At 40.2% G+C, this 24,344-nt stretch overlaps 1 protein-coding gene across 2 annotated transcripts in view; it reads left to right on the forward strand.

Moving 5' to 3' along the window:
* Window positions 1-24,344, forward strand: part of lzts2.L (leucine zipper, putative tumor suppressor 2 L homeolog) — a 110,332-nt gene that overhangs the window by 30,176 nt on the left and 55,812 nt on the right. For both annotated transcript variants that reach the window (XM_041568699.1, XM_018225234.2), the window contains one exon: window positions 2,490-2,564. The gene's annotated coding sequence lies outside the window, so the exon portion shown is untranslated. The remainder of the gene's footprint in view (window positions 1-2,489; window positions 2,565-24,344) is intronic.

A 24,344-nucleotide genomic window follows, 5' to 3' on the forward strand; every position in this document is an offset into this window, starting at 1 on the left:
CTTATTTCGGTTGACTAATCTCCCTGAACTGCTTCCCCCTGTCTTTCTCCTGCTAGAATGAGAAATCGCCTGCGGCATGGCACTTGCGGCGCTTCATTTTCTGAAGTCGCCCAAAGTTTGCTCGTGAGGCAACTTCGGGCGACTTCAGAAAACTAATTGCCGCAAGTGCCATGCCACAGGCGATTTCTCATTCTAGCAGTCTGAAGACAGGGGGAAGCAGTTCGGGGAGATTTGTCGCCCCAAAGAAAAGGCAATTAGTATATTTCCCCTAATCGCCCAGTGTGAACTTACCCAGTTTTCCCAGTTAGCACTAATGGGGGAAGCTCTTGTGCCTCTGGGATCTGTAAATAACCCCTTAGATCTTGAAAAAATCTTGCCAATTTGAATGCAGGCAGTTAATTAAGCTATATTTGGAGATTCATAAAGCAGACCATTTAGGATCCTGCCATCGGTGAACGTTACAGTAGAACTGATGAGAAATCTTTATTTAACTGCCTATATAGGTAACCAACGTTATCAGCTCCACCTAGTGGCAAGTTGGTCATAACACTTTTTTTTATGCATGAATAAATGGTTGCTACTAAGCACAATCTAATCACAATGTAGCACCTTCAGCAAAATAATCACTTTGACTATTCCTTGTTACAAACCAATGAAGTATCCCCTACCCTTTCTGGTGTTTTAAAGAGGTTGTTCGCCTTTAAGTTAACTTTTATTATGATGTAGAGAGAGCGATTGTCTGAGACAATTTGCAGTTGGTTTTAATTTTTTTTGTTTGTGTTTTGAGTTGTTTAGCAGTGATGGGTGAATTTGTCCCGTTTCACCACGAAATTCAAGAGCGAAATATTCGCGAAACACAGCTTTTGATACCATCGACAATTTGCTGGCTTCAAAATTGACTCCGGCGACAATTACGATGCCGGCGACATTTGACGCACATTAAAGTCAATTGGCATCCGTTTAATTGTCACCAGCGTGGGAACTGTCGCCGGCGTTGGAACTGTTGCCGGCGTTGGAACTGTTGCCAGCGTCAAAAACAATTAACCCCGGCGAATTTTCGTGGAACCGAGGAAATCCGGTGCAAATTCGCCCATCACTATTGTTTAGCTTTTTATTCAACAGCTCTCCAAATTGCTGAAAAGAGTCAGAAGAAAAAATCAACTAAATAAAAAAAACTATAAAAAAATAAATAAGGAAGACCAATTGAAATGTTGCTAAGAATTGGCCATTCTGCAGCATGCTAAAAGTCAACTTAAACGGTGGTTCATCTTTAAGTTAACTTTAGTGTGTTATAGAATGGCCAATTCTAAGCAACTTTTGAACTGGCCTTCATTTTTTTCTTTTTAATAGTTTTTGAATTACTCGCCTTCTTCTTCTGACCCTTTTCTGCTTTCAAATGAGGTCACTGACCCCCATCTAAAAACAAAAGCCCTAAAAAAAAAAAAAATTATTTTTATTGCTAATTTCAATTACTCATCTTTCTATCCAGACCTCTCCTATTCATATTCCAGTCTCTTATTCAAATCAATGCATGGCTGCTAGGGTAGTTTGGACCCTGGCAACTGAATGGCTGACATCGAAAACTGGAGAGCTGCCAAATAAAAAGCTAAATAACCACAAATAATAAAAAATGAACTCCAATTGCAAATTGTCTCAGAATATCACTCTCAACATCATACTAAAAGTTAACTCAAAGGTGAACAACCCCTTTAAAGGTGAACCACTTAATGCAGAATATCTTGGTAGCAGCATGGCAGCTTACACTCTAAGGCTAAAAGGAAACACAAGGCTGTTTCCCTGCCTGAGTTGTTCAGGTGGTATTTATAGGAAGAAAGCACACAATCCAGAGCAAGGCTGAGTATCCCTATATGAAGGAGTTGAGAGGGATAATTACTGGTGGCTTGGGGGAGCAAATTTAATAGAACAGGTGCAGCTGTAGGACTTCATACGAGGAGGTAATGGGAGAAGTGCATGGAGACGCAGTGTGAGGATACATAGAGATGAGGTGACAAATGCAATGACATGAGTTGGAATTTGATCCTCCAGAGATCCATAGGAGTGAATGGAAGAATGTGACATAGGATGAGAATTTTGGGAGGTGTATAAGCCCCTCGGCAAGATGAATATTTATCTGGGGAAGGCCGGTTAGCTGAGTAGGCACTAGCACTGAAGAGAGAAGGTAGGTGTTGGCATGTTGAGCTGCAATGCAACATTGGGTACATTGTGTCTGTATATTGTGCTGGTTCATGAGTTACGGCTGTCTCTGTATAAACTTTCTGATTTCACAAACATACAACTTCTATTTGGTGACTGTTGCCTGGATCATCCAGTACCTTACAAGAAAGAACTGCTGGGAAAGTATGGGTTACAAACTATACGCCCCAAGGAATTTTGACATATATAAATGTAATTCGTTCTGGGGTAGGTCTGACCTGGTGGGTACCAGAATAAATAAAGAACTGTTTTAATGCTTTTTGTTTCTTTTATAGGTTTTTCTTCAGCATCTGCTACAAATGAATGGCAACAAATACGTTTCTGTCTGACCATCGACAGCTTGATATCAAGTAAGTCTAAAAACGGTTCCAAATCCTATTATGCTCCATAACTGAGTTAATGATTATTGCATAGTGTTGGCCAGTGGGTTCAGCTTTCACAGTTCTATCTATGTCTGGGTTTCTCAGTGACCCTGAAATGTTTGTAGGCGTTTTTTAAAAAAAGAAAAGGAATCCGGCCAAATGGAAAAGGGGATGGAGTTTTGATGTAAGTGGTGGTTGAAAGTGGGAGGAGCAAATATGTAAAGCGATTGGATCTGGTAAGGGTTGGTGGTTCGGGGTGGGGTAATACTGCACCTTTCGCCTGAATCAACTAAAAAAAAAAATTCTCTCTCTCTCTAAGGATCATCCTTGAGAGAGGTCCTAACAAGGACCGAAACGTTGGACATTGGTACAACATAATTAATAATTGAAGTTTTTACATGGGAGTGACGGTTTCTTGAATACAAGATTATATATATTTTAATCGTGCACCCCGGCTATATATGCCACGACAACGTTTGCCTTGGAGTGCGGATACTCACTGGACTGTGATATATATATATATATATATATATATATATATATATATATATATATATATATATATATATATATATATATATATATATATAGTGGATAATGTACCCCCTACTGTAATTTATAAAGATATTATAAGTCACAGAGGAGTTATGTGACCATATACAGGTCACATAACTCCGGGGTGACTTCTGATATCTTTATAAATTTAAGTAGGGGGAACATTATGCATTATAATCTACAGTTTTATTTTGTGTGCAAAGTCTCACTTTCATGTATGGCTTTCATGTTCTTTGAAATGCTACACTGTGTTGCGTTTACTTTTGTGTCTTGTAAAATATATAGTGAATAAAGTGCAACAGGGGTACTTTATTTTAATACACAATTTTCTGTGAGTCATGTGACAGAAATTACATCACTACTCACCGTTTATAACTGATGACATCAGTACTTACCGTTTATAAGGATACAATTTACAATATATTCATGGCTTTTGTGTATTATAAGTATATTATAAGTTACAGAGGAGTTACATGACCATATAAAAATAGTTTTCTATACAGGCCATGGAACTCCTGGGTGACTTCTAATATCCTCATATTTTGCAACAAGGGGTACTAAATTTATTATAATACACACGTTTCAGTGAGTCATGTGACAGAAATGACTAATCACTAAACTCCAGTTATTACCGATGACATCAATAAGCATCATAAGGATATAATTTACAGGATATTCATGGGTCTTATGTATTACCGTATATACTCGAGTATAAGCCGAGTTTTTCAGCCCCCAAAATATGCTGAAAAACTCTACCTCGGCATATACTCGGGTCAAGCGCAAAAACGGTCGCCGGCGTCTAAGAATAGTCGCCAGCGTCCAAGAATAGTCGCCGGCGTCCAAGAATGGTCTCCAAGAATATTTGCCGGCGTCCAAGAATGGTCGCCGGCATCCAAAAACGAGACGCCGGCACCTCCAATGGGAGCAGAAACCCTCAATTTTTTGATTGAAACTTACCAGAAGCTGCTGCATTTCTCACCCTCGGCTTATACTCGAGTCAATAAGCTTTCCCAGTTTTTGGAGGTAAATTAGGTACCTCGGCTTATACTCGGGACGGCTTATTCTCGAGTATATACGGTATATATAAAACATACACATATACTCATGGGACTTTTATTTATGTGCAAAACTTTAATGGTCGATGTTTCGGTCCTACACAGAGGACCTTTATCAAGACATAAAGGTCCTCTGTGTAGGACCGAAACTTTGACTTACACCATTCAAATTTTGTACCTAAATTAAGTCCCATGAGTGCCCCATGTTCTTCATGCTGATATTAGTTTTTGCTGCAGCACCTGGGCTTTTTTGCCTTTTTTTTAGGGGATGAGTGTGCTGCCCTACCGACAAACCCTTTAAAAATCTTTTTATATTTATAAAAAATACATTGTAAGTCCAACGTTTCAGTCTTCATTAGGATCTTTCTTAAGGATAAAATATATATGGGCTCTTAGTGGACCCGTCTGGTATGGTGGCAATAAAATTAACTTTATTTTTTACTAGATAGATGTAAAGTATATAGATATGTTTAGATATATATGCTATTCAGTTAATGTATAACATGCCAACCACTACTAACACTAAGTTAAGTTAAGTTGAAAAAAGACATACGTCCATCGAGTTCAGCCTTTTCTATTTATGTAAAACCAAAAACAGTAGCAAAGATGACAGTGCAGAGCAGTTATACTGAATATTGTGTGGTTATTATATGGAAGGATTCCCTGTTAATATGACTAGAGGAAGCACTGTTGAAATAAATCTGTTCTGACCAGCAGAGCCCTGGGTTATATTTTCCACAAATAATTTTTTCCACTCGCAGCACAAGCGTTGGACTAAGCAGTCGCCGAGTGGAAGGACTCCCAGCTGTAGCCTTTCTGATGGGGGAGGAATTCTGCTTTTTCTATCAAATTAGATCAAGCAACCCCTTAAGCAAAGAAATCAGAACTCATAAATCATTTCATGGCTGCATTGCCATTTGCGAAACTGGAGTCCTTGCAGATTGGCCAGGGTGTCGCCTCGTTCTGTTTTTTAATCCATCCATGGAAATAAGATATAATATTATTCTCTGATATGCACATCCATCGCATGAATCCAGAGAATTTATCTTGCCGTTATCTTACATAGATTATTGTAAAGTTATGACTTTATTAAAGAAACATACTTGATGGTAGGAGACAACTTTAGATGCTGGGAGTAGTAGTTGAATCCATAATATCCGTCATAAAGTAACAGTACCACTAATTGTAATGAGACTTTTTGTCCTAAAGGGAATGTTACAAGCCAAGCAAAGAAATAGCTGGGTCTTCTAGAGCCCATCAAAGACACAGAAACCTTGTGCCCTCTCAGATACATTTTATATATGAATATTTATAGTGCCAAATGATATAGGTTGTTATATAGGCCCATAGTTTACATAAGGATGGACTGATAGAAGATCTCCAAGCACAGGTCCCCACCAGGTGGTCTCCAAGCACAGGGCCCTTCCAGGAGATCTCCAAGCATGGGGCCCCACCATGAGATCTCCAAGAACAGGCCCCATCAGAAGATATCCAAGCACGGGCCCCACCAGGAGATCTCCAAGCACAGGCCCCACCAGGAGATCTCCAAGCACGGGGGCCACCAGGGGATAATAAGGGTTTGACTGGCCTACAAGAATGTAGTCACTATGTAGTGGCAAGCATTATAATGATAAGGCAAACATTTTTTTCAGTTCAATTGTTTTCAGATTGTTCCCCAGAAATAAAGACTTATTTTATTTTCTTTCCATTTAATTATTTCAATTACTTTCCCGAGCTGCCTTAGGTGAAAAATGAAACTTTGTACTTCAATATTAGTAAAACAGTCAAACATAGAAAACAGAAAGTAATTGGAAAATGTCTTTATTTCTGGTGAACTATCTACAATCAACTGAGCTGAAAAAAGTGTCAGAAGGTGAACAACCTCTTTAAAGCTAAATAAAAAAGTATTATGTTTAGGGATGCACCGAATCCAGGATTCGGTTCGGGATTCGGCCGAATCCTTCTCTCTGGCCGAACTGAATCCTAATTGACATATGCAAATTAGGGGCGGGGAGGGAAATCGCATAACCTTTTGTCTCAAAACAAGGAAGTAAAAATTATTTTTCCCTTCCCACCCCTAATTTGCGTATGCAAATTAGGATTCAGTTTGGTATTCAGCATCCCTAATTATGTTACAATTGGTGCCTCTCCATCTGTGGCAGAACTATATCTCCCAGGATCCTTTACCAGCTGCTGTTAGTTGCAAATTCAGTTCATCCAAATGCACCTGTCCCAAATCCCATGGCCCCTTTTCTTAACCTTGGGTCTCCAGATGTTGTTTGGAAACAGCTCTAGAATGGTGGGTGCTTGAGCATGGAAGACACTACTCATGTTCTTATGGGCACGGTGATATGTTTTTTTAATGAACCTTTTCTTCTTGCATTAGCCCATATATGAACCTTTTCTTTGTGCCTTAGCAGGATTATGGTGCACTCCTAAATTTAGCTTGGAAATAACAGGTCCCCTTGGATTGCTTTGTATCAGCCGAATGTGCCTGCGAGCCCGTGACAGTCTGATTCAACGCTCGACTTGTTCTTTCCCCTCTCCTGGCAACTCTTACTCTTTCCACTGAGCTGTTCTTAGTTCCTAGCCTGCTACCCCTGTTCCTAAACACTGCTCTGAACTCGTCTCTAATTGGAAGTCAGCCATGCAGGAAGAGCGAGCAAATAAAGGCTGACAGGCTTCCCGTTAATAGACTCCCCATTACCTTGCCATCCGGCTTCCTCTACCTTTGAGGCAGGAGATTTATTGCAGAACATGCTTCCGATCACTGGGCTTTGTTTAATAAATGAGCTGAAGATGCTTCATGATAAAGCATCAAAGTAGGCTGTAGGGAACATTAAAGGGAAACATATTTCTTAGTAGGTTTTATGTTCTATTTATTTCCTTAAAAGCTGAAAAAAGGACAGGGAAGAAAGTTATTTTCCTTTATCTATATGGCACTGTCATCAGTCTCTGCCCCAGTGGAGCTTACAGTCTATGGTGTCTCACATTCACACGCACTGTGATCCCTTTTATTAGGAGCCAATTAACCTCTTTTTAGAATGTGGAAAACCCAATCCTTTAAGAAAACCCATACAGTCATAGGGAGAACTGCACACCATAGAGCCATATTATGGGCCCTTTATATGAGGGTCCCTGATGGGCCCTAGGAGACACAGTCGGACAATTTATTAGCACTTTTTCGGAGTGACCTGGCTTTAATTCTTCCCTTTCCAGCTGTAGTCTCAGTAGCACCCAAAGAGCCTTTAAATTGTGTGCGCTTGTGAGAAGGGCCCTCTGATCACACCTTTATTTTGAAACCCTTGTTTGTTAATTTATCGTAAGACCCCTGATCATTATAAATGAATATAAAGCTGTGTATATAAATCAATGCTGATGTTGATAAGGATAGAGCCATTAAAGGCCAACTCTGACGGCACTGTCAAGGGAGAACCATAATTCAGAGTGTAAACTGATCTGTAATTTGCTCTGGAACTATACATTTTGTACACAGTCCTGTTCTGTGCAAGAGTTTGTACAGCAGCTGCAGTATTACACACACACACAAAGAGTGGGGAAAAATTATGGCTTTTATTGTCCTAAAAAACCTTTATTTAAAGGGGAAAATGCTGGAACATGGCAGAGTATTTCTCTTTTCTCCCTTTGCATGGTACAGAGCTTCACTGGCTTAATATAAATGTATAAATCTATAGAGTGTGGTTAACCTGTGGGCCTGCGCCCAAAATTGGGTCCCCGTGCTGTTTATGATGTCTCCTCTTAATAAAGTAATTTGTTTTCTACAAAAGACAATAGTTTACGGTATTCTAAAGCAATTCTTGGGTCCCAAATCTGACTCGCTGACATTTTGTTAATCCCTGATCTATAGTCTCTTTAAAGATCTGTATGAACTCTGTATGGGGTACATACGGTGACAGAAATTGTTGGGATTAAGTACAGGTATCCCTTATCCAGAAACCCGTTATCCAGAAAGTTCCAAATTACGGAAAGGCCGCCTCTCATAGACTCCCATTTTATCCAAATAATACAAATTTTTAAAAATGATTTCCTTTTTCTCTGTAATAAAACAGTACCTTGTACTTGATCCAAACTAAGATATAGTTAATCCTTATTGGAGGCAAAACCAGCCTATTGGGTTTATTTAATCTTTATATGATTCTCTAGTAGACCTTAGGTATAGAGATCCAAATTATGGAAAGGCCGCCAGGTCCCAAGCATTCTGGATAACGGGTCCCAAGCATTCTGAATAACAGGTCCCATACTTGTATATATTGGTTTCTATATTAGTTTCTAATCTTTGGCAGAGAGGGTCAGTCAACTCTGATCCTTTTCATCTTGCCCTAGAGGTGAGAACTCCTTGCCTATTGCTCCGTTATGCCTGCCTCACTGCCTTTTCTTTATCCTGGCTTTGGGGGTACTAGAAACACTCCAATTTGAGCTACATATACACCTTCTGGAAGTAGTGAAATCACCTTTTGATTGTACCCAGTTGAATGCAGCCCCACTTGTCACTATCCTGTCATATCCTTTGCTTTCAATACCCCCCCATCCTGAGTGCTGTAAAGGTCTGGAGTGACACTTTGTGCAATAAAGTGCCAGTTAATGACTGTGTGTAATTGGGATTATTTGTACCATTTTTTTGCCCTACAATACATTCTCAGGACTGATTAAGTGGTACCAGTACCCTATCTTATGGTGGCCATACATGGGCTGATAAAAGCTACCGAGAGAACGAGTCGGCACCTTATTGGCCTGTGTATGGGGCGTCCCCAGTTGATATCTTGCCTGATCGGGCAGATGTCGTTCAAGCATGGGTAAAAATCCCATCGGATCGCGGACTGCTTCTGTTTTTGATGCGGTACCGCGAACCAACCTCCCATATAACTTTTATTATGATTCAATCGTTGGGCCGTAGGGCCCACAATCAGATCAGCCCAATATCGCTCTTCTCAAAGCGGGCAAATCGAGGAGAAAGCCGCTCGTCTGGTGACATTGCCAAATGAGCAGATCTCTCTGTGTATGGCCACCTTTGGTGAGGTTGCCCAAAACAAATATTGGTTTCAAACCCCTGGGGTTGTACTTGATCCTAACTAAGATATAATTCATCCTGATTAGAGGCAAAACAGTCCTGTTGGGTTTATTTAATGTTTAAATGATTTGTAGTTGACTTATGGTATGGAGATGTAAATTACAGAATGACCCCTTATCTGGAAAACCCCAGGTCTCAAGCAGTCCGGTTAATACATTGAGCCCCATCAATACATGGGCCCCATGCTTGCTACAACACCCTGACATAGATGGAACAGAGAGTGTGGAGCTCATGGTTGTAGGTTGTGGCTTCAGTACTGGTGGTGCAACATGAAGACAAACCCCATATGTGTCTGAAAAACGAGTGGGGAGGGGGCCCATATGCCATGGGGCCCATTTTCGTCTTTATCCTTATCTTATTCTGTGTTGTTTGCACTTTATACTTTCTATAATATGCCTAGTGATTCTCTTTCCCCCCCAGAAGAATGGAGAGTGTCCATTTGTAGTCATGCATTACAAGGACAGGACTTTCATCAGTCTGCCAGCATGTGTAGGTATTTACTTGCCCTTGCCTGTTGCTACAAGCTCACACATAGCTGCAAATTTGGAGTTTCCCTTCCTCTTTCATTTACTCCAACAACTCATTTATCTAATGGACACAGCTAATGAACTGGTTTTGAACTGATTACCTATTAATGGCCCCTTCACACCAGTAGTTTTTCTTTATGGCAAAATAAAACTGTAAAAAAAAAAAAAATCACAGAATGTTTTTTCCATCCTGTTTCATGTCTTGTTTTTTCTTCCCTGTATAGTGTTTTATTAGGGAACCCATGATAGATATATTTCATATTACAGTGTAAATGCACTGACCTTAAATTCATGGTGTCCATAGGGTTACTGGGCTTGGGAACGATGTGGATCTTGTCTATTTAAGGGGTTGTTCACCTTTAAATTAACAGTTAATATGACAAAGAGAGTGCTGTTCTGAGACAATTTGCAATTGGGTTTTGCTTTTTATTATTTGTGGTTTTCGAGTTATTTAGCTTTTTGCTCAGAAGCTCTCTCCAGTTTGCAATATTAGCACTTTAGTCGCTAGGGTCCAAATTACCATAACAACCATGCATTGATTTGAATAATAGACTGGAATATGAATAGGAGAGGTCCTGAATAGAAAAGGTCAGTAATAAAAAAAGTAGCAATAACAATACATTTGAAGCCTTAAAGAGCATTTGTTTTTAGATGGGGTCAGTGACCCCCATTTCAAAGCTGGAAATATTTAGAAGAAGGCAAAAAATTTAAAAACAATAAAAAAGATAAAATGAGGGCCAATTAAATATTTGCTTAGAATTAGCTATTATATAACATACTAAAAGTTAACTTAAAGGTAAACCACCCATTTAATTTAAGTAGAGCACGCAGAATATTTGCACACAGTAGAACCTACACTTTAAAAAACAATGTAAAATAAGGGAAATGCATTTATTTTATATTAGTTGGACTATGAAAAAATTGTGTAAAATGTGGGAAAACTTAAAATCAAGGTATTTAAAACAGAAGTTTCATTGTATATAACATTAGCCTGCCAAGATCATTAATATTCTTCTTTATTAATATAGCACCAGCATATTTTACCACACATTTTATGCAGATTATACATCATTATACATCATTCTTATCATGTCAGAATGCTTTTTTTTTTGTAGTTCTGGTCAAATTGAATGTGATTGACACCAGTATTTATTATGTGGAAAAGCAGAGTTATTAGAGCTGAAGTGATTGCATGTTAATAGACGTATATAAATGACTTAATGTTTACCCTTTTGATCCAATGTATTTGCATTGCAGATTCGTTTTGTCTGTCCTAGGGGTTGCTGCAGTGTATTTTTCTCTGACAACTGGCTTTCGTCTTCAGTATGGGGCCAACATCTTAGCCCCCTTCCCAACTGGCTCAGAATCAGATGAGACTGGATACAATACCTGCAAGCTCACGTATTATGTGGGCCCCTAGAGAAACAGTTTGTAGAATGGATGAATTTGGCTGTGGGATAGCAGGTATAGTAGGTAGAGATGGTGCCTATAGTAGCAGTGGGGATAATAGTCTCTGGGAAGGGACTGTGGCTGTGGGATAGCAGGTATAGTAGGGAGAGATGGTGTCTATAGTAACAGTGGGATAATAGTCTCTGGGAAGGGACTGTGGATGTGGGACATAAGGTATAGTAGGTAGAGATTGTGCCTATAGTAACAGTGGGATAATAGTCTCTGGGAAGGGACTGTGGATGTGGGACATCAGGTATAGTAGGGAGAGATGGTGCCTATAGTAGCAGTGGGGTAATAGTAGCTGTGGCTGTGGGATAGCAGGTATAGTAGGGAGAAATGATGGCTATAGTAACAGTGGGATAATAGTCTCTGGGAAGGGACTGTGGCTGTGGGATAGCAGGTATAGTAGGGAGAGATGGTGTCTATAGTAACAGTGGGATAATAGTCTCTGGGAAGGGAGTGTGACTGTGGGATAGCAGGTATAGTAGGGAGAGATGGTGCCTATAGTAGCAGTGGGATAATAGTCTCTGGGAAGGGAGTGTGACTGTGGGATAGCAGGTATAGTAGGGAGAGATGGTGCCTATAGTAGCAGTGGGATAATAGTCTCTGGGAAGGGAGTGTGACTGTGGGATAGCAGCAGGCCCGGACTGGCAATCTGTGGGTTCTGGCAAATGCCAGAGGGGCTGCTGTATGGCTCCATAGAAAGTTACCATATAGTGGGCTGGTAGGGGACTGTTTGGGCTGGTAGGAGGCTGTTTGGGCCTCTGTGTACTTGGAATGAGAGGGCCTATTTTGACTTCCAGTCCAGGCCTGGATAGCAGGTATAGTAGGGAGAGATGGTGTCTATAGTAGCATTGGGATAATAGTCAGTGGGATAATATCCTCTGGAAAGGGACTGAGGCTGTGGGATAGCAGGTATAGTAGGGAGAGGTTGTGCCTATAGTAGCAGTGGGTATAATAGTCTCTGGGAAGGGACTGTGGCTGTGGGATAGCAGGTAGTAGGGAGAGATGGTGCCTATAGTAGTAGTGGGAAGCCCATGGGGTTAAAGGCTGTCATGAGAGATTGGATGGCTTAGAGTTGTAGCTGTTCAACATTTCACTGGTAGGTTTTAAAAAATGGGTCGCATTAATTCTTGCCCTGGGTTCTGCGAGCACTAAAGGAAGTCCTTTGTAGGAGACCATTCACCAGTTTGTAATTGTTCCAGCCAAAAGATGACACTATCACTGTACTGCTTTCCAACATTCTGTGTATATGAAATAATCAGCTCCAGAATACTTTGCAGTACAGAACATGAAATTATTGGTTAGATAAAGCATGACGGAGAATGCCAAACCCCAAGGCTGCAGCTAAGTAAACCTGCCATCCCTAAGTGGTGATTTTCCAGTGACTGTTACAGGAAACAAATAAACCAATGTTGTAATGTAACATTCATGGTATGAACCATTTGATCCAGTTACTTTCATTCATGTTTAACACAACCAATGTTTCGGCTTCCAGACTGTGAGATTCTCACACAATTTGCTGTCACACCGCAGGATGTACCAAAGCAAACAGGTAAAATATTTGATTACTGCCCTGCAACTCCTGCTTGTTACACAGAGAGAACAGGCCATATGCCTACAAGCCAGTCTTTTGGGTCAGTGACCAGTGTGACTACATAGGGAGCGTGTGGAAGGGGGGCACTGGGCTAATCATTATCCTTGTGTATAAACATTTTAGGGCACACAATTATCATTACACACATTGTTACATGTTTGTGTCTGGCTATACAGGTATTGGACCTAATATCTGGAATCATCAGGACCTGGGGCTTTCCGTATAACGGGTCTTTCTGTAATTTGGATCTTCACACCTTAAGTCTACTAGAAAATCATGTAAACATTTAATAAACCCAATAAGCTGGTTTTACTTCCAATAAGCATTAATTAATCTTAGTTGGGATCAAGTACAAGCTACTGTTCTATTATTACAGAGAAAAAGGAAATCATTTTTAAAATTTTGAATTATTTGATTATAATGGAGTCTACGGGAGACGGCCTTTCCGTAATTCGGAACTTTCTGAATAACGGGTTTCCGGATAACGGATCCCATACCTGTACACTAAAAGGGAAATATTATACTTTGCACACTGATTTTTTTCCCCTTTTTTCAGACATAGATGTTTTACTCTGGGTGCACTGGCTTAATTCTGCTGTCCAATGTCATACTAGGTAATACGTTCAAATTAGTATACAGGTATAGAGTCCTTTATTCGGTAACCCGTTATCCAGAACGCACTGAATTACAGGAAGAACATCTCCCATAGATACCATCAAATCTTTTTTTCTTCTTCTTAAATTTCCTATTTCTCTGTAATAATAAAACAGTGCCTTGTACTTGATCCCAGCTAAGATATAACTAATCCTCTGCTTACATTGGCACCTACTGTATATCTTTCCTTTCTTTGAAATCAGCTGACAAGGCGAGTTAGGTATTGTTATCTAAACTCAATGGAAATATCGGGTCGCTTTGCTTAGGCTAAGGCCACACTAGGCGATAGCGCGGCGATTTGACTCGCGGCGACTTTTCGCCGCGACTTTTAAGCCGCAATCGCTGTGGAAACTTTTGCGCTGGCGTCTATGGGGAATCGCGTAAAATCGCCAGCGTAAAAACACACGCGGCGATCTTTTTTCTATTGTCGCTCGAAATCGCCTAGCGAGGCGATTTCGAGCGACAATAGAAAAAAGATCGCCGCGTATGTTTTTACGCTGGCGATTCCCCATAGACGCCAGCGCAAAAGTTTCCACAGCGATTGCGGCTAAAAGTCGCCGCGAGTCAAATCGCCGCGCTTTCGCCTAGTGTGGCCTTAGCCTTAGACAACTAGTATCTCATACCCCTTCTTTTTTTACTTGTTATCTGTATTGAGCAGGGCCCTTTGTATCTTCTGTATTTTGGCTATATTTGTATGTAATCTGTATTTTTCGATGTATACCTATGTTGGTTCTTTATAAATAAATGATAGTAATAATGGTACTGGTATGGGACCTGTTATCCAGAATGCTTGGGACCTGAGTTGATCTGCATAAGGGATTTTTCTGTCATTTGGATTTTCATACCTTACGTCTACTAGAAAGTCATGTAAATATTAAATAAACCCAATAGGCTGGTTTTGATTCCAGTAAGGCTTAATAATTTCTTAGTTTGGATAAAGTACAAGGTGCTGTTTTATTTTTACAGAGAAAAAGGAAATCTTTCTTAAAAATGTGGATAAAACCGAGTCTAAAAGAGACGGCCTTCCTGTAGTTTGGAGCTTTCTGGATAACAGACCCTATATCAGTACAATTTAGGTGTTTTTTACTCATAAAAGACATATGTAGTAGAGTAAAGCACCTTTGTAAACTGTACTCCATTAAAAATTCCCCCTCCCCCCACATCCACTTTCATATTATTTGTATGACTGCCATATCATCATCACTGGTGTCTGACAAAAGCTCAAGAGTCACAATGTGTTACTATTACTATTTTCTCTTTTGTCCCTGATTTCAGGTGCACTTTTGGTTGCACATTGTGTTTTATCACCCCAAGCGTTTGTCACCAAACATTCACATTCCACATCACTCTCTGTGGGACAAGACCACCCTTGTTTCATTATGTATAAGGGACATCTGCGCTACATTATCTTGAGAACACCAAAAAGTCATAGAAGTATTATAAATACTTACCTCTTTGGGATAACAGATTCGACAATCTCCCCGAACTGCCTTTGCGTGTCTTCCCGTCCGCTATAATAAAAAGTCGCCTGCGCTAAAGCACACACGGTGCTTCGTTTTCCAAAGTTGCCTCACAAGAAAACTTCGGGTGACTTTGGAAAACGAAGCTCTGCATGTGCTTTAGCGCAGGCGACTTTTCATTATAGCGGATGGGAAGACACGCAAAGACAGTTTGGGAGATTGTCGCCCAGAAGAAGAGGCGATTAGTTGCCAGGTGACTAAATCTCCCCGAATCTGCCCGTGTGTCACAAGCCTAAAGGTGGCCATAGACGTTACAATAACAATATTTTCAGGAAAGATTGTTCGTTTCAAAGGAGCTAAAATGTTCTGAAAGCTTGCTATGATTATCTTAGTTAGTTAATAAAGGTATCACCTTTATACTACCTTTTTTGTTATTTTTTTGCCCTGTGACTGGCTAACATGGTACAACCACTTTACCTGTGATCACTGGGAGTGACACTAGATGGACCGTTGTTTTTTTTCTTAATATTGTGTTGTATTTTAATTTTGGCAAATCTGGTGTGGTTGCATCACCCCCTGCAACTGCAGTGTCACTGGAATTGTGGGGGAAAACACTGCATTGTGGGTGGATGAAAATATGGTGATTGTGCTCGAAATTGCACTTTGCTTGCTGCATTGTGGACGTACTAAACAACTTGCTATCAAAGCTGCTTGGAGTTTTAATGTAAATGCTTTTGTGGGAAAACTCTGTTTGTAACTGGATACACCAAAATACTCAGATGCAGATTAAATCAAATTATATTAGTTGCACACAAGAAGCTCATTTGCCAGTGACTGAGATGCAATGTGATCCGCTTATAGTTTGCCACATTTCTCCCTCCCTCTATGGAGGCAGAGATTAGTTTTCCCTTTCTTGTCACTGATCCATAAAGGACCAAAGACGATTCTTTCGGTTGAGATGCAGAGGTCGTACACTTGACCGTACATGTCATTACACATCAAAAGGCACGATTGGCTTCTTTGTAATATGTTTGTTTTGTCTTATGGATATCTAATAACATCCAGGTGCAACTATATAATGTGAGATAATCGGAGGCAGTCGGCTACGGCACATCAATAGTAGCATCGAACTCACCAAATTTCACACCAAATCCCGGATGCTTCTCCCTGGCTTTTTTAAATAGTTAGAAATACTGGAGGTACTCACGGATTTATTGATGTGGATTAATTGATGTGGATTTATTGATGTGGGGGGATATGTGAAAATATATAGGAGACATGGTGGAAAATCGGGCATGTCTAGGGCATTGCCACTAATTATTCTGTTGCTGAGCACAGACAGGTGGAATCTGAAAGGTGTGACATGCCACTGGCCTGCACATGCACTTTTATGGGGGAATTAGCGTTTGGTAGGCAGGTAGCGTAGGATTTTTGAGCTTAGAGACAGGGACACCAAGGCTTCAGACAAAAAACACAGGTTTATTAAGCACTGGGAATTCCAACGAAAAGGCAACAGAAAAATGTTCAGGTTACAGTTCAACTTCACTGTAGAACATGCAGGGTACAGTTCAGTAAATACACTGCAAAACATTCAGGGTTTTCCCCCCTCTGGTCGCTCACCATCAAGGGAAACTCTCACCCTCATGCACCTTGAAGTATTGGGCTTCACACTCAGCCCTGCTGGCTTCCCCTCCTGGGACTCAGACTCACTAGCCTCTGCCAGTCCTTTTCTCTTTCTTTCCCCCACAAGGGATTTAGGCTCCAAGCTCTGGAACTCTCTTGCTGGCAGAAAAGACCCTTCTGCCCAGCTCTGTCTCTCACAGCCCCTCACTTCCCTGGAGAGCCCTGAACTGTGCTCACACAGCCCTTTTTCATTGCCAGGTAGATCCTCTCTCAGCTGCCACTTAATTACCTGGCTGAGAGGGAATATTAACCCTACCTGAGCCAAATATTCCTTTGCAGCACATACAATGCAGTTTAAATGCACTCTTTTATGTGCCTTTTGCTCTAAGACAGTAGTGTTTCCCAAACACCCTGTCACAAAGGCTACAGCATAGCTCCCAACTGTCCCGTTTTTAGAGGGACAGTCCCTCTTTTGACGGCTCAACCTGCAGTCCCTCATTTGTACTGAAAATGCCAGTTTTTCACTGCACTGAACAGCCAGAAAAAGAAACAAAGTTTCTAACAGCAGCAGATAAGATACTTTTGTAACAATTTCAAGATAAGGAAATAAGTAATTGTAACAAAATAAGATAACAGGTCCCTTCGGGCAATTCAACTTCATTAGCAAAACTGTAATAAAACTGAAAAAAACACAGAAATATGTTCAAACTTTCATAACCTACCAAATTTTGGTAAAATGGACAAGGTAATTACAGGGTGTGGCCACAAAAATGTGCGTGGTCAAAAAATTTCGCTGCGGCAACTTTTTGTCCATCTTTTTAATTCCAAAATGTTGGGAGGTATGCTACAGGTTGGTTGTGACTTTTGTATATACTACCCCATAGAAGCCTCTGGGTCTAGGTTATGCCCTCTTTGCAAGTGTGCTGTTGGTGTATAAACTGTAGCCTGCAATGACTGTTCATACTGTGTGTATTGTTGCAGTCAAGTGACCCATATATCCAGAATGCTGGGGTTTTCCAGATAACAGATCTTTCTGTAATTTGAATCTTTGTACCCTAAATCTACAAAAAAATCATTTAAATGTTAAATAATCCCAATAGGCTTGTTTTGCTACCAATAAGCATTAATTATATCTTGGTTTGGATCCAGTACAAGGTACTGTTTTTATTACAGAGAAAAAGGAAATAATTTATAAAAATTTGGATTATTTGGATAAAATGGAGTCTATTGGAGCTTGCCTTCCGGTAATTCAGAGCTTTCTAAATAATGGATTTCCATAAAACTGATCCCATACCTGTAGCAGATTATATTATGTGCCTGCAGGTTGCATGATGTACTGGCTTGTAGCATGTCTGCATTGGTACATTGGCCTTTGCCAGTGACTTTGCCGTGAGCAACACAAACTGTGCTGCGTTGGGAGAAGACATTGGATGTGTTCACTTTTGTTTTGCTCTACCTTTAGTGTAGAAAGAAACCCAATATCCTTGATTTGTTGTTCCAATGAAAGGGAAGCCAGAGGGTAAGCTTAAATAAATGTTTCAGTGGACTGAATGTTTTCATTAATGGGACAGATGCTCTTGATCAGAGACGTGCAAACGCACCCTCCTTTTATGATTTATAACTCCCAGAGCTGAATGGTGGAGGATGCGGGATTCTTAGCCTCCAAGGAAAGTGGCCAAACTGCAGCTACAATTCCTAACTCTTCTTAATAGTCTTTAGCCGTTGAGGAATGCTGGTAGTTGTATGTAGTTCAGCTACAGCAATGCTGTATAGATTGAATGGGGGACTCTATATAAATGTGCCACTTATAAAAAGGATCAGCGCTTTGGGAGACTCCGTTGCTGAAATCACTGTGCCTCCTGTTACCTTGTTATAAAGGCAGCAGTCAACTAATGAGGGTTCTTTAAAGAGCTAATTTGTGGGGAGTTTCTGTTGATTATATTTCCATTGCACGGCTGAGTCCGCTATAAGGTTACAAACAGTGAATAGAGGATCCCTGAGCAGCACTTTAGGGAGAGATGTATTTAATTTGGTCTCTAGGGCATATTACAAAGGGAACAGCACAGTCAGTGCATTAAGGAAAATATTAGATTTCTAGGTTAGAAACCAAACTTTCCTTGTGTTGTCTTCAGCCAAAAACGCAAAGGGTTTTTATTATTTTTCTTGAAAAATAATAAGTGAAAAATAATTGTTTGAAAAATAATAATTGTTTAAAAAAGGACACCTTTTTTGCAATGTCATGCCATTTATAAATTAGCCCATTAAGTTTGATACTTTATCTGCAGCAAGTGTAGCTGGCGGCACAGTTCTCTTTCACCCTTTCGCCAAACAGGTAAGAAGTGGTATTACAAGCAGAAAATTGATCAAAATGATATGCAATAATTTTGTATGAAGCATCTCTTCTCTGAATATAGTTCAGCACAGTGCAACAAAATGATAACTCACTGGCCTCCCCCTCCAGTATGCTTTTTATTTCATTTTTTTTTATTATTGGTGTTTTTTGAGTTAGCTTTTTATTCAGCAGCTCCCAGTTTGCAATTTTGGCAAGTTGCTAGTGTCTCAATTACCCTAGCAACCATGCATTGATTGGAATATGAGAAAGGAATATGAGTAGGAAGTGGCCTGAATAGAAAGACAAGTATTAAAAAAAGTAGCAATAACAATAAATGTGTAGCCTTACAGAGCATTTGTTTTTAGATGGGGCCAGTGACCCCATTTGAAAGCTGGAGTCAGAAGGAAAAGATAAATAATTAAAAAAAAAAACAGATAATAAAATGAATTATTGAAAAGTTGCTTAGAATTAGCCATTCTATGACATAATTAGAATTAACTTAAATGTGAACCACCTCTTTGAAACAAGGGATCTGCCATTGCCTTTTATTGCTTTGCTTAATCTCTGCTTGGAGAGGTTAAAGTATAGGGACACAGGCCTGTCATGTGGCTACAGCAAAGTTGGGACTGGTTAAAGGGGATGTCCACCCCAAAAATATTTTTGCATAATAATGTAATTGCAAGGAACTTTCCAGTAGGCATTCATTAATTTAATTGCTTTCCATCTTTTATTTCTTACTGTTTTTCCCAAATTGAAGTTTAAAGGGGAACTCCAAACCCGAAATTTGATAAAGAAGCCAACATAACACACTTGAGGAAGGGCAGCAGGTGTCCCGAAACGTTTGATCATAACCTGCGTGTCTTGAGCACTTCAATAAACCTGGGAACACCCCACTTTTAATACGGGTATTGGCATTCAAATTTTTCTTCAGTCTATGGTAGATGGCCTTCCCTTAATTTGGAGCTCTCTGGATAATGGGTTTCCAGATAATGGATTCCATAGCTGTTTATATTCTGTCAAACAGTCTTCTGTTTACTGTAAAACGCAATAAAATTAATCTGAAAAGAAAGAACACTAAGGGGCAGATTTATCAAGGGTCGAAGTGAAAATTAGAATTTTCTAGTTTTTTTTTATGGTCAAAACTGTCAAATTCGACTAGGGAATTGTTAAAATTTGATTCGAGTTCTTTTAAAAATTCGAATTAGATTTTTGAAATTTATCATACACTGATCCTTTAAGAACTCGAATTCGACTATTCGCCACCATAAACCTGCCGAATTGCTGTTTTAGCCTAAGGGGGACGTCCTGGGATCAATTTGGAGTTGTTTGCTGCCTTCCAGAAAAATGGAGTTTTTTTATTTTGGAGAAAAAACTCTATTCAAACGCGTTTCGTATTTGATTTGAATACAATTCGAGTTTGCGGGTTGATTCTATTCACCCGAGTACAAAATAAATAAATAAATAAATAAATGGCAGTTGGTCGAATTTCGAGTTCATGGGAGTTTAATATAACTATAACAAACAAGGGAAAGTTGTGCTCACCACTATTTTTTAAAACCATTAGGCGGGGGTGCAATGAGGCTGTGACCACAAAATGTCGCTGTCTTAAATATATTGATAATGGGTTGAGTGCAGAGGACTCTTGTATTAGTTTAATATAACTCCCATGAACTCAAAATTCGACACTTGATAAATCTGCCCCTAAGTAAGGAGCAGCACAGGGTCTGGGGTCAAATGAGGGTACAAAAATACCCGTCTGTCCCAGGCTTTTCCAGGATAAAGTGTTGTGTATAAAGTAAAGATAAACCCTACATAAAAAGCACATTTTCCTTCCATGATTGTTCCTTTTATGTCCATGTGTTCTAAAGAGTTCAGATTAAAGTGTGCAGCAGGTATGTGTCTGAAAGTGAACGTGTAAATCCCTTAATTCCCCCGTCCTGCCTTTACCCTGGCAAGCGGCAAGTAGGAAGCCCCTTTGGGCAGGTGGCTGCGGATCTGGGCATAGTGAAGATTACTTGCGGGTAACATTATCTTCATCTGTTTATAGCCTTCCACTCTGACATCCCTTGAAAGCTTTCAGGTTGCAGTGAAGCTTGCGTATTAACAGCCATTGGTTTAGGTTAACACAGTGGGAGAAACAGATTAACGTTAACCTCTTGCAATAAAAGGGGCTATTAAAAAATGCAGCGAGCACTTGGGGGGAAGGGAGCAGGGGAGAGTCTTTCATGCGAGCCCAAATTTGAGGCCTGAATGCCCAGAATGGTTCAGTAAGCCTCAGGTTTACGCAGAGAGACAAGGCCTCCTTCCTTCATCTGCTTTTTATTTCTCAGCAGCCTTTAAATTGAAAGTCCAAATGGGGGGGGGGGGCGGTGAAGGAAAGCAATTACTTGGGAACCTTTCCTTTCAGCCTGACAGAGCCTGGGAAATCTTTATTGTGTCCAAGGAACAGACAATAACCATAACGCGGCCGTTCTTTGATGTGAGTTTGCGGGGAATAGAACAGTGATAAAACGAAAATCAAATAAATGGCTCGTTGCTCTAGGAAAGTACTTTCAGTTGTGTCTCTTACATTGATGTATCATCTCCCAACTAATGAGATATTTGGCCAAACCCTGAATAATAGTATATCTGCCCAATTGAAGTGATACTAAAAAAAAAGAATCCAATATTATTATTTTTTTTAGCATTTAACCAGTTGTCGGGGTAATGTTTTCTTTTAATCATTTGTAGTAAAGGGGAAGTCTTGCCACATATGACTTTGACCCCAAATGTAAATGTTGTATTAAATTAAATTAAATTTTTTTCAACCCCTTGGATAGTTTTGATTTATTTGTCACTTTGTTTCACTCCTTTTTTTCCCTTAGACTGCAATAGAATAGTGCCACCTGCTGGCTGTTCAGTACAACAGAGCCACTCACTGATTTTTACAGCTAATCTGCAGGGGCCTCTGTTCCATGTGGCTCATTTATTAAAATATATGGACCCCTAGCAAACAACGAGACTTTTGTTTTTCTAATTAATCATAGACTTATGAAAGCCTTTTGCTGATTGGTTATAGATTTTCTGCACTTGTTTTGATTATATGCATAATATAAAAGAAAACATTTGCCGATCACAAGGCTTGCAAGGAGGAACATTACTGAACCCAACAGTTGTGCTCAGTAAATAAGATTCGTGCTACTTCCCTTCGCTTTAGACTTAGAGCCTGTATTAATAATTACTGCACCGAGGTCTGTGTCTTGTCTAATTTTAGTTAGCGGTCTTCCTATCCACATGCATTAAGAAGATCCTCAGTGGATATTGATTGTTTTCCCTTTTGGCCATTAGCCAGAGTCCTGTGCACGTGCCCAAGATATTCTGTTGTTCCATTATATTCTCCATATTGCCTTCTGGTGTGCATAACCTTGAGGGGTAAAGGGAATGGCTCAACAAAGCCAGCATTCCAGATGGAAAAATTATGGACATTTTAATCCAGCTCACATGCCCAGATCTCTTTGAGACCCAACCTGTTATCCAGAATGCTCAGGACCTGGGATTTTCTGGATAATGGATCTTTTCATAATTTGGATCTTCATACCTTTAGGGCCCTTACACACAGGCGTTTTTACCTGCGCTCCCCTGCATTGTGCTTCCTTACGTTCAGCTGCAGGAGGGGCACAGGAGTAGACACAGTCATTTATTTTGAAGGGGCTGTACTCACACAGACGCATGTAAGCGCCAAGCGCAGGTTGGGACGCAGCATGTTGCATTTCACCTGTGTTCGGCGCATACATGCATCTGTGTGAGTACAGCCCCTTTCAAAATAATTGACTGCAATTACTCCTGCTCTCCCCTGCGGCTGAACAGAAGAAAGAGAAACGCAGGGGAGCGCAGGTAAAAATGCCCCTGTGTAAGGGCCCTACAAGAAGATCATGTAACCCCAATAGTCTGGTTTTGCCTCCAATAAGGATTCATTATATCTTAGTTTCCAGAGAACAAGGAAATCATTTTTAAAAACTTGGATTATTTGGAGAAAATGAAGTCTATGGGAGACGGCCATTCCGGAATTCTGAGCTTTCTGGATAACGGATCCCATACCTGCACTGTATTTGTTATGGAAGCGAATAATTTGTCTAGGAATCTCAGAGGATTTAACTATGGTGAATTATACCGTAAAGCTAATGGCACATGGGGCTTGGGATCAGCTTTTCTGCACCTGTGTTTTGCTAGTATCTCGTTAAACACCCCCAGACTGCAAATATCATCTTCATTTTAATGATTCTTTGGAAACTTTTACCTATAATATATCTGCCTTTTCCCTGCTTATTATTTCTTTTTCTGGCTGCCCTTCTAGAGCTTCTTTCCTCACTAATTAAATTGTGTTTTAAATTGGAATTCTGGACTTATCCTCCCCCTAGTGCAATCTTTTCTGTATTTTAGTTTAAACTTGATGTCCTTGCAGCCCACTCATAGGGTATGTGGAGCCAAATCAGCTCCTATTTATCTGCAGTGAAAGAATTTGATAAAAGCTACTCCCATCCAGAAGAATCATGTGCTGAAAGGCAGTATTGTACAGCATTTTACTTGCCCTGAGTATTTGCATTTCTCCATTAAAGGGATACTGTCATGGGGAAAAAAATTTTTTTTCAAAATGAATCAGTTAATAGTGCTGCTCCAGCAGAATTCTGCACTGGAATCCATTTATCAAAAGAGCAAACAGATTTTTTTATATTCAATTTTGAAATCTGACATGGGGCTAGACATATTGTCAATTTCCCAGCTGCCCCAAGTCATGTGACTTGTGCTCTGATAAACTTCAATCACTCTTTACTGCTGTACTGCAAGTTGGAGTGATATCACCCCCTCCCCTTTTCCCCCCAGCAGCCAAACAAAAGAACAATGGGAGGGTAACCAGATAGCAGCTCCCTAACACAAGATAACAGCTGCCTGGTAGATCTAAGAACAACACTCAATAGTAAAAACCCATGTCACACTGAGACACATTCAGTTACACTGAGAAGGAAAAACAGCAGCCTGCCAGAAAGCATTTCTCTCCTAAAGTGCAGGCACAAGTCACATGACTGGGGGCAGCTGGGAAATTGACAAAATGTCTAGCCCCATGTCAGAATTCAAAATTGAATATAAAAAAAATCTGTTTGCTCTTTTGAGAAATGGATTTCAGTGCAGAATTCTGCTGGAGTAGCACTATTAACTGATGCGTTTTGAAAAAAACATGTTTTCCGATGACAGGATCCCTTTAAAGTATTGCTCACTTTCTAAACTGTTAAACGCAGGTCATATTCAAACCTTTTACTTGGTTTAAAAACCAGTTATCCACAGGGGCGATTCTGCCTATAATGCCGCCTGAGGCGGCCTTCTTTCGCCGCCCCCACCCCTCCCCACGGCACTAACCTTTATAGCGCCGGAGAGGGCAGGGGCGGTCCGCGA

This window comes from Xenopus laevis, chromosome 7L, assembly GCF_017654675.1.
Source record: "Xenopus laevis strain J_2021 chromosome 7L, Xenopus_laevis_v10.1, whole genome shotgun sequence".
Taxonomy (NCBI): domain Eukaryota; kingdom Metazoa; phylum Chordata; class Amphibia; order Anura; family Pipidae; genus Xenopus; species Xenopus laevis.